The sequence below is a fragment of the Uranotaenia lowii genome, chromosome 1 (genome assembly GCF_029784155.1).
Source record: "Uranotaenia lowii strain MFRU-FL chromosome 1, ASM2978415v1, whole genome shotgun sequence".
In the NCBI taxonomy this organism is placed as follows: domain Eukaryota; kingdom Metazoa; phylum Arthropoda; class Insecta; order Diptera; family Culicidae; genus Uranotaenia; species Uranotaenia lowii.
This window is the reverse complement of record NC_073691.1, coordinates 95,022,229-95,034,431: the sequence shown is the minus strand read 5'-3', so window position 1 is coordinate 95,034,431 and position 12,203 is coordinate 95,022,229. Positions and strand designations below refer to the sequence as shown.

General features: G+C 36.1%; 1 protein-coding gene across 3 annotated transcripts in view; it reads right to left on the bottom strand.

Annotated features, from left to right (window-relative positions):
- The window catches only part of LOC129740436 (inactive dipeptidyl peptidase 10), a 120,187-nt gene that overhangs the window by 106,349 nt on the left and 1,635 nt on the right, over positions 1-12,203 (bottom strand). The window lies entirely within an intron of this gene.

The following is a 12,203-nucleotide window of genomic DNA, read 5'->3' as shown; positions in this document are numbered from 1 at the left end:
TGGCAATATTTCCATCGTTATTGCTGAATTAAAACGCTGTAAGTCGATATCCGTTGCCGTTCTTGTCCGTAACATCGAAGAAGTATAGTTACCGAGTGTTAACCGTCATCATCTTCATCGAGCCAGAAGCTCCATTCTTTAGCACCGATCAATATATCTGACGATGACCGCGGAAAAAATCGAAGTGCAATCACAGATGAACAGATGTACAAGCTCAAACAAAAGATCATCAGAAACTGGTGTAAAATTTCCAGTGTTCTCTTTTTAAGGAGCCGTTAAAAAGTGACGCAAAACAGTGCCATCTATTGCTTGATTTGTAACTTTTGAACGGCGCAACAGATGGCACTGTTTCTAGATAGCTCATTTGAAAGTAAGAATTTTTCGGGAGGGCGCAATGGAATTTGAACTCATTAATAAATAAATTTAAATACAATTAGATGAACTGCTTTAAATAATTAGATGAACCACGACTAAATTTCAGCTTAGAAAAAAAGCATCTAAAATGTGTTCACTAGAGAGACTGAAGAAATGACAGATGTACTAGCTTCAATTATAAAATTCCAGAAACGTGTGCAAAATTTCAAATGCTATTATTTAAACAAGCCGAATCAACTTTTGAAGTTCCTGATTCATGGAAGATCGCAATTTTTTATGATCTCAAAAATTAATAAACTAACATCATAGAAAAATGGGCGGCTTCATTATATCCGCAACAAGGTAAATTCGTCTGGTTCATTTTACCTTGATTATTTTTACTACAGAGACTAACTAACAACTTTGAACAATCCAGACGAACCAGTTATTTTATTCAGTTGAGATTAAAATTAACAATCCAACGAAGAAATACAGATTCTAGGCTTCTCTGAACGGACTTTTTCACGCATCTCATCTGTTTGTATTGAGTGCTTCATGCTAGTTTGAAGCAATTCTAAAAAACAGCTTTAAGCTAAAAAAATTCATAACGCAAATCATAAATGTGTAACGAATCTACAACATCAATTTGCTCGAAACTCGTCAAATAGTAACACGACCTTTTCAAAATTGACTAAAAGTTTGTTATTTTGTTTTGTTTACATTTCATTATCTTCTTGACAGTTCTCTCTGGTGTCCTTGGAGACATCTGGTGGCTCAACCAAAAAACATAAAATTGATTCAAAACGGTCGTCGGGACTTTACACACTTTTCAAAGCTTAGCTTGTATATCAGTTCATCAGTGGTGCAATGAAGGAGGCCAAAAAATCGTAACTGTATCCAGCCCCGAATTGACTCTGGAAGCAGCCGTGCGTATGCTAACCCGCAAATTTGATGAGACGGATGGTTAAATCGAGTCGCTGAAAACGGACCTATATACGAAACTTGACACTATTCGGGAAGATCTACAACAGCAACTAAATGAGGTTAAGGTTAAGAATGACATCACAAATCTCCGATCCGAATACCAATCGGACCATGGAACTCTACGTCAAGGTTGCCGAAATAACAGAAAAATCTGTAATTTCACAGAATTTTGAGCAAATTTTTATCACAAAATCTGTGTCGCAGAACACAGAATTTTGAAATATTCACAGATTTCACAGAATTTTTTAATTTTGAATTGATTTTAAATCTTATAATTTTGTTGACCAATATAAAATACCGTCAAACGGGACATCATGCAACAGCAGGGTTAGATGCAACATTTGTATACCACAACACTCATTCAATTTTTATTTTAATATACTGTAATAAAGTTATCATTGAATTATAACAAATTGATGATGATATAGTTTTTAACATCGTGAAAGAGTTTTTTTGGTGATTGCAAATTTTGATCAGCTTCTTGAGCAAAATCTTCAATCAAGATATATGACCATATATCATGAATTCATGTCTATGCAGGTTAATCCTTCGTCGTATTCTTCTATTCGTGTTTGTCACCCTGACTACGACAACTCTTCTGTCCAGTTTGATTTGTTCATGCAGCATGAAATTCGTGGAATTCCAGAACAACATCGTTCTCTTATTGTTCCAAGGATTTTTGATGCAAAGTATGGACACGTCAATGCTGATAAAATGTACTTTACTGATGGATCCGTTATCGATGAATGTACCGGGTTTGGAGTGTTCAACCAAATTTACAGTGCTTCCTTCAGTCTTCAATCTCCGTGCTCAGTGTATATCGCGGAGCTGGCAGCTATATATTGGGCACTAGACAGCATAGCATCAAGACCCGCTGATCACTACTTTATTGTAACAGATAGCCTCAGCTCCGTTGAGGCTATTCGTTCAATAAGACCCGGGAAACACTCCCCATACTTCCTCGAGAAGATACGGGTAGTGTTGAGTGCTTTATATAGTCGTCGCTTTTTTATCACGTTTGTGTGGGTTCCTTCACATTGCTCAGTTATGGGCAATGAAAAGGCAGACTCACTGGCGAAAATAGGAGCTGTAGAAGGCGATATCTATCAGCGACAAATCGCTTTTAACGAATTCTACTTTGTAATTCGAAGAAATGCTCTTGTCAACTGGCAGCGAAAATGGAACGAAGATGAGTTGGGCCGGTGGCTCTACTCGATTATCCCAAAGGTAAGCCTTAAACCATGGTTCAATAGGTTGGACTTGCGTCGGGATTTTATTCGAGTACTTTCCCGTCTCATGTCCAATCATTGTTCCTTAAACGCGTTACTCTATCGTTTTAATCTTGCTGGCAGCAATTTATGTGGTTGTGGTCAAGGTTACCATGACATCGAGCATATTGTTTGGTCGTGTGAGGACCACCTTGTCGCCAGGGCGAATTTAATAGACTCCCTTCGGGCCCGAGGAAAACCACCCAACACCCCAGTGAGAGATGTATTAGCTGCGATAGACATTGATTACATGCTCGAAATCTACCTCTTTCTAAAAGCTATTGATCTCCGTTTATAACTACTACTTTCTTTTTCACTTTATCTAAATCTTTGGATACTTTAAAATGTAATTACACAAACCAGACATTGGCTCTTTGAAACCTACGGTACGAGCCGTTTCAAATAAATGCATTGTAAAAAAAAAAAGAGTTTTTTTAAAGTTTTTGATTCTCATAAAAAATTTAAAAATCGAGCAATAGATGTACAAATTCTTACATTTTTCGATGCCGTAAAAAACTTTACCTCGTATGATGGATTGGCTTTATGAAATCACCTACAAACTTTATATTGCTTTCATTATAAAATGCCAACACTGTTCGTTTATAAAATTTTTTCGAACAATCACCAATTTTTTTTAAATAAATATTTTTATAATTCAGATAGCTGACTGGGGCAAAATGCAACAAAATGCAAATCAGAACTAAATCTCATAAATCGCGTTTCCATATGCTGGAATATGATTGTTTTGCATCATTCGTTCGTTAACATTAAAATTTCATCCATCCTAAGATTTATTTACATGATTCAAGATAATAGAAATTTTGTAATATTTTTTACCCCTAAATGTATGCAGCAGAATAACACTTTTTTCTTAAAAACATATTTGACAGAAAAAATGTAAAATTTAATTCGAACAAAACCAAAAATTACTGCAGTTGGTGCTTAATGCGTTATGACATCACAAATGTATTAAAAACTTTATATTTTCAAACGTTTTCATTTGATTTTTCAGATTGTATCCCATTTACCGGAAAACCATTGCCCAGAATGAATTTTTCCCAGAATGACAAATACCCGAAATCAAACCCCAGAATGAACCATTTCCCAGAAAAAAATTCCCCAGAATGCACCATTTACCAGAAATTTTTTTCCCAGAATGGACCATTTCCCAGATTTTTTTTCCCCAGAATGAAACATTTACCAGAATGGCACAAATCCCAGATTTTTTCTCCTAGTATTTTTATTTGTTTTTTTTTTTCTAATGAATTCTTGAATATTTCATATGATTCGAAATTAATTTTTTCAAATGATTTTTTAAATGAAACTACGACTTTGAAATTTTCCAACGAAATTTATTTTATAACCAATACTGTGATTTGTTTATGGTTTGGGTACTTTTATTGATTCAATGCTTACCATGGTCCTTTAAAAACCGTTTTGGTATCCGACTCCTCACGCTGCGCGTTCGAACTTGGAAGACGTTTTGTCCTTCACGCTGTCGCGTGGCGGACGGGGCTAAGGGATCACCCCTAGCTTTCACGCAGACCTAGGAAGCCCCGGCAGACCTAGACCAATGTCTTAGGGCCGCCGCTTCCGACGGCGGGTCGGCGGCCTCCTCGGATTTGGGAGCTTCGGCGGCTTTGTGCCGCCTCAGCCCCTTCATCCTCGTTGGTTGCGGCTTTGCCGCAAAAGAATAAAGTTATGTAACCCCTTTTTTTTTGTAACAATTCTTTTTTTTTTTAAATAATTTCTAGTATGGATAACTATTTTCAATTTTCTGGGAAATGGTTCTTCTGGCGAAAAAATTTCTGGTACATGGTTCATTCTGGTGAAATAATTTCTGGGCAATGGTACATTCTGGCGAAAATTTTTCTGGGGAATGGTTCGTCTGGGGAAAAAAATTCTGGGGAATGGTTCTTTCTGGCGATTGGAATTCTGGGGATTTTTCATTCTGGGCAATGGTTTTCGGGTAAATGGAGTACAACCGATTTTTCATTAATTACATAGTTTGTTGCAACTTACCCCTTTTTCTTAGTAGGGTGAAAATTGCATGTTTTTGTAAATTTAAAAATAACTGGTACAACCAATAATTTTTCTGGCTACGTCAGTTTGGTGTCCCATCGACCTTAAAACTTTTGATGTACAAGTGGTATGATTATCTGTGAGCATTAAGATTTTAGAAGCCATTGAAGTTGAAAATTGTTGCATGTTGCCCCATTTGACGGTATAGGTTTCTTACTTTGAATTAGAAAAGAATGATGAGATTGGTAATGTTAATTGATTATTCCCAACTAAAATGTAAAAAAGTACCCAATTTAGATCAGAGCTTATCGTGTCTGGAATTCCATATCTTACGAACGAGGATTTGGGTGTGTACATCAACCACATTGCTGCTGCTGTTGGTTTCGACGCAGCCAAAACATCGCATATACACTGCAAACGACTCCGCTCCGAGAAAATATCTGAATAGCCGCCTTAATACTATAGAAAATCTTCGTCCAATTAGTATATTGTGTGGATTATCAAACGTATTGGAAAAATTGGTAAAAACAAAAACTCAAGTTTCTACACACCTTGAGCACTGCCATCTGTCAATCAAGCTGGTTTCCGACGTGGACAAGGAGTAAAAACTGCACTTCTTTTAAGAGTACACAACAACGGCGCCTGTGCCGTGGATCGTAAGGATAATGCTGTGCTAGTACTCCTGGACTTTTCGAAAGCATTCGACGATATATCACACTCTTGGCTGCTACACAAGCTACAAAGGTTGTATGGATTCACAGATGCAGCTCTAAGGTTTATTAATTTATACCTATCAGAAAGATGGCAGTGGGTCTCTTGTGGTGATCAAATTTCTCAACTGGCTTTTATCTCATCGGGAGTACCCCAAGGTTCTGTTCTGGGGCCTCTGCTATTTTCTATGTACATTATTGATCTACCTAATGTTCTGCAGTATTCCCAAGAGCAAATGTTCGCCGAGGATGTTCAGCTTATTTTTGTTGCTCCTAGGAAATCCTTGGAAGAGCTACTGACATTCATGAATAATGATTTGGACAAAGTGAGTACTTGGGCGGCACAAAACTATCTTCGAATCAATCACACCAAAACAAAAGTCCTGATATTTGGAAGGAACCAATTTACGACTGGATTGCCAGACATCTACATTGGAAATCAGGTTGTTTTCCAGTAAACTCAGCAAACAACGTTGGAGTCGTGTTTCAAAACAATCTTGAGTGGGACAAACGAATTTCTACACAAGTCGGGAAAATCTATGCTTGCCTTCGTACTTTGAATGGAATAGCCAGAGATTTGCCGCGGAATACCAAATTAAAATTGTTCAAAACGTTGATTTTGCCTCACTTCATTTTTGGTGTTGTTTTCCAACAGGACATATTGAATATTGTATTTTTTGTGAAAATAAGTAAATGGTTGCTAGAACAGATGAGAACAGATGAAATTTGTAGAAAATTCTGAAAGTGACAATTAAAAAGATGTTATCTTGCGTCATGTATAAATCTATATATATAAAAATGAATTTCTGTCTGTCTGTCTGTCTGTCTGTCTGTCTGTCTGTCTGTCTGTCTGTCTGTCTGTTCCCTATAGACTCGAAAACTGCTGAACCGATTTGCGTGAAACTTGGCAGGTGGGGGTATTGGAGGCAGGGGAAGGTTCCTAATGTGGTTTGAGACCCCTCCCTCTCTCATGAAGGGGGGGGGGGGAGGGGCCTCCCAAACAAAAGACAATTTTTTGCATAACTCGAGAACCCATCAAGCAAATGGTATCATATTTGGCATGGTGTGGTATTTGGGAACGAGGAATATTTCTATGAATATTTGGTACCCCTCCCTCCTTTCAGTGGCGTGATAGGAAGGGGGGAGGGGGGCTACCTTACAATTTTTCATATAACTCGAGAACTAATCAAGATATTGGATCCAAATTTGGTATGGGAAGGTATATGGATACGAAAAATATTTCAATGATTATTACCCCTTCCTCTTTCCAGTTGAAAGGGGGAGGGGCCTCTTTCATATTTTTTTACATAGTTCAAAAACTAATAAAGCAAATGGAACCAAATTTGGCATGGGAGGGTATTTGGATACGAAAAATATTTCTATGATTATTTGAGACCCCTCCCTCTTTCCAGTAGGGAGATATAAAGGGGGGAGGGGCCTCTTTTAATGTTTTAAACATAACTAAGAAAGTTATTAAGCAAATGGAACCAAACTTGGCATGGGCGAGTATTTGGGAACGTGACATGTTCTAATGATTGTTTGAGACCCCTTCTTTCTTACAGCGGGGAGGAAGGAAAGAGGGAAGGGAGTTTCATACAATTTTTACAGCATAACTCAAGAACTACAACAGCCAATGGAACCAAATTTGGCATGGAACGATATTTGGGTACGAGAAATACTTCTATCAATATTTGGTATCCCTCACTCTTTCAAAGATGTGGATGAAAAAGGGGAGGAGAGGTCTCCCTTACAATTTTTAGTATAACTGGAGAGTATAACTGGAGAGTTAATCGATAAGAGAAATGTTTCTATTATGAATTGAAGCCCCGCTTTTTTTCAGCGGAAAGATATAAAGGGGGAAAGGGGGGCTTCCATAAATTTTTTTTGCATAACTCGAGAATTAATCGAGCAAATGAAACCAAATTTGGCATCAAAAAGTATTTGAGTACGAAAAATACTTTTTCTATGTGAAACAATTCCTTTCTTGCAGTAAGATGAATGAATTGGAAATATAGGAAGAGAAGAGGAGGCTTACATTTAACTTTTTTTTTTACAAAATCCGAGAAATGGACAAAACTTAACATGGAAAATCATTTTGGTATGATTCTATGATTATCTGACACACCATCCTCCTTTCAGTGAGTAGGTACATAGAAGGAGGAAGGTGAGCCCAATACAATTTTGTTAGCCTAAGTTCTCAATTTATGCTAACGAAGCCAACAAATGGAAACAAATATGGCATGGACAAATTTTATCCAATGGAACTATATTGGATATTTGAGGATTATTGGGAACGAATAAAAATGGGTGTGATTATTAAAGATCACGATCTCCGTTAAGCTGGGGGTGAAGGGAAGGACAGGAGGGAGGGGGGGCTCTCTTCTCAATTTTTAGCATAAATCCAGAACATTTCAAGCTAAAACAACCAAATTTTATAAGTTAGATTGTTTCCGTACGATTATTTGAGACCTTCCTTTTTTAGGGTGAAGCCTAAGGAAACAGATTTAAATTATCAGATCTTTTAAAACAAATTTAAAGATCAAGATTCAGAATATAGGTTTAAGTTATCTTTGTGTTGCAATTCGAAACTCCAGCTGTAGCTCTCATTTGAGCGGTTGCTTATGAATTATGTCATATATTTGATTTAAAATAATGCCAACAAAACAATAAAAATTTAAATAAATTCTGAAAATATCATTCGATTTTGAAAGGTGTAGCAAAGCACACCGGGTCAGCTAGTAAATAAATATAAATACAAATACAAATACAAAGGGTAATAAAGAACAGGTTTTACATATATTTACATACTTTAACCTAGGCTTGCCAGATACTTTAAGGAAAAAGCGGGACATTTCACGAAAAAAAGCGGGACACAGCCGAAAAAAGCGGGACATTTAAGAAAATCTTAAAAAAGCTAATTTTGTAGCCATACTTATACGTATACCATCTGCCGAAGTTGTTCATAGAAGGTACACTAAGGATTTCTTTTTCTCAGATCTTTTGCTCAGTTTTCCTTGCATGCCTTCTATTTACACGGTTTTTTGCCACGTTAACTGTTATTTTCCATGGTTCTCGCAAACTAACACGTTATTTGAGAAAAAATATTTCAAGTCGTTCATGTAAACGGCGGATTTGATACCGTACAAAAAACCTTGGTGTAATTTGTGTAAAAATTGGTTTGTTTGGAAATTTGTTTAAACATTTGGAAACTCAAGAAAACTTCCATCTTTCTATATTTAGGACAATTGAGTCGAAAAAGGTGGTGTTTAATATAAAGCAATTTAACTTAGATTCCGGCGAAAAAAATAATCTCTATAATTCTATAATCTGTAATTATTTTTATAAGCAACTTCAACAATATTTTCTTCACACATTGGTTGAATGGGCTACAAGAACACTTAACTGTAATGCACTGTACTGTAATGCTAATATCTTTAGAGGAGTTATTCAGTATTGTCTTATGTCAACTATGAAAAATGTTACTTGTTTTGAGAAGAAGACCGATTTGAAAGGTTTTCTGTACAGCTCAGAATTCAAATTGAGACTAAAATTTGATTTTTTTTACAGTGTTAGTCAGTTAACTTCATAAAAGTTTTCCAAGAAAAAAAAGCGGGACATTCTGAGGAAAAAGCGGGACAGCGGGACATTCAACAAAAAAGCGGGACATGTCCCGCTTTTGCGGGACGGATGGCAACCCTACTTTAACCTCAACTTAAGAAATGTTTAACTGAGCGCTAGAATTCAACCAAATCACGATGCCCAACTTTCCACCGTTCTACCGTTAGTGAATAGCAAAATATTAGATACAAATCTTCACTCCATCTGATTGAGCGAGCTGCGAACACAAAACAACAAAAACAATATTTTCTTTTCCTTTATTGATCTTTTCTACTTGGCTTATTGCGTTACGAGTTACGAGAGAAAAGAAATAACTTACTAGGTAATATTAGTTTCTGTCCACCCAAAGATGTATCTCGGCCTCTCATTCTTGGCAAAGTGCGATGTAATGTTATTCAGATGAAAATCAGCTAACTATACAACAAATAAGGTGGATGTTTCGACCCTCTAGGGCACAACTTTGTCTTTCTTCGAATGTTGTTTTTATGATACCCAAGCAAAGCATGTACATACGTACATATGTGAGTTGAGTGAAGTGATATAACTTTTGAATTTATCATCAACGAGCGCAACTCAAGAAATTGAAGATTAAAAAAGATATATAAATGACAATTTGATTTTGACAGGGTCTGAAGGCATTTGTATTGATAGATGTTTGAAAATAGATTTGTACCTTAAAAAATTTTTACCTCCATGGCGACCGTAAAATAAGTACAACAGATTTTATTTAGCTAAAATTTCTGAAATGTATAGTATTCATCAATTCAAACTCAACACTCTTAGTTAATCAACAAAAATTATTAGGTGACGGTCGGCCCAAGAAATACAATGTTCCAGCTCATTGAATTTGGAGGACCCACTTAACCTAGGGACAGTGATAATTTTTTTATGGTTTATATAAACACTCCCACGGAGTGGAAAATTTTGGAAATTAAAATTTACTTCAACTAGGAAAAATGATGAGTTTTGATAAGTTTTTCAGGCGCATGTAAATAAAACAAATTTCTTGCAATTTGACTAGAAATTCAAAAATTCTTTTTGAAATGCGTCAAAAAAATTTTGTTTCGTATACTGCCCTTCTAAGCAAGATTGTCCCATGTGGAAAAACGAGCGAACGAGAAAAACGCGATTGAAATTTTGATCTGTTTTTCGGATTTTCGTTAAATTTATAGCTTTTCCGCACCTTTCATGCATATTGTTTTTGTAGTTGGTCAATTTACATTAGAATCTATACTTACTTTTTGATTTTTTTCCTCAAAGCAGAAGATAATCGTCAAAAACGCTTTGTGTGACACTTTTGCCTAGAATATGAGCGTGTGTTTTTTTTGTTTCTATGGAAAAACTGTCACACGACCTTTTTTTTTCTTTGTTATTGTGCGGGAACGGGAAGGATTTTAAAATGTTCCGGGAAAAAATATAATTGAGCGTTCAAAACTATAGATAAGATGAATGCATTATTGATGCTGAAGGTTTACGGTTTGGAGTCAAGTTTAAAGAACAGTGACAGCCAGTAATGACGATTTCCTCGGATTCAATGACACCGAAATCAGAATTGGATCAGAACGGTTCTTAAAATGTTTTTTCTAAGTTTAAGGATGATTCAAATGAATCCGATTCAAGTTTTTTCAAAACTTTTTTAGAACTAAGAAAGAAATAATCAAGGAAGATTCTACGCGGAAGCACAATATTGCTCATCGATTAATTGTTTTCCTGTGGATGCCGGAAGCATTGCCATAACCATATTAGCCGGGATGATCGAGCTCATTTGAATGACACATTCTGGAGCTTCGATAACGTAGGCCAAAAAATACTATAAGTATCCGAAAATATGCTTATTATGAGGAACCAAAAATAAGACAAAATGATGGATCTGAACCGGAAGTGGAGAAAAAGCTTTCACTGAAGTGACCCCCTCTCCCTTGTCCATCCCTGTGACCTTCATTCATAAAAAAATACATTTTACGTTCAACATTACAGTACAATGTGTCACTAAAGCGATTTTTGAGGAATTCTGTTACAGTCGAGTGGTTTTTGAAGAGTTTTTCTCAGTGGGACATTGTTGCGTAGAAACATCAACATAGAGACAACCACCTAGATGAAAATTTCGTAGATGTTCTGAACAAAGTATACTTTTTTGTGTTTGTATTCGAAAGATAACACCATAATAAGCAGTTTCCAGCAAAAAAGTGAAAATGACCCAAAAGTCACATGGGACATTCTTGCGTAGAACGGCAGTATACCTATTAAAAAATCTAATGATGCCGTGGTTTGTAAAATTACGTGAACTTTACAATCCACTTTTCAAAATATTTATGTTGTCACTGAAACAGCTTTGAATGTTGATTTATTGATAAAGATCACTTTTTTATCCCACTTTTTACAGTTTTTGTGATCGTGATCGTAAATAATTTTATTTTATTTTACATAACTATAAGCATCGTGATTGATGTTGATCATTGCTAATTTTAAATATTTAAATAAATTAATCAGTTATACTTTTGATTCTTCCAATATTTTATGCCGGACTCCGAATATTGAGATATTTCGATTTGCTCTTCAATGTGTTTGAATTTAACTTTGAGAGGAGAGAGACAGTTTCAAAAATATATCATGTAAAATAGAAATTATAATTATTTGTTAAAAAATAATTTTCACAGGCTCCCCAAGCTTAAAAAAGGCTCATCATTCCAAGCCTGTTTGCCGAACAAAACGTTAAAGCTGTCCAAATTAGGCTTTTGTAAATTACATCATCCCGAGATCCCATAACAGATTTTGTCACGTTTTATGTTGGAGAACATCAAATAGATAATCATCCCATAGATCCTCATTTCTTCATTTGGCCATTAAGCACGTATCGTTGGCTTAAACTTTTCGGTTGGATCGTTTTGCGACCGCTCGCGCTACTGCCACCGAAGATGGCCAGCAGAACAATGGGTAAGTAGGTATCGAAATTCCCACACGCAGTCATACATTTCTGAAGCTTTCATCAGCCGGAACTGCTCTGCCGACCGTTTCACCCCGTATTTCTCGGTTCCTTACTGCTCCTAAAGTTAGGCAACGATACTTTATCCATAGGATATCGTTTCTTATTAGCACATTCGTTATGTGGCCAATTGGTCTATCTGCTGGGTACAGCACAGTGTGTGTCGATTATGTAAAGATAATTACAACTTGCTGACAAATACAGAAAAAACGAGTTTTCGAATTACAACATGTCTTTTTTACTTGTGGTGTTTAGTGAGGATAA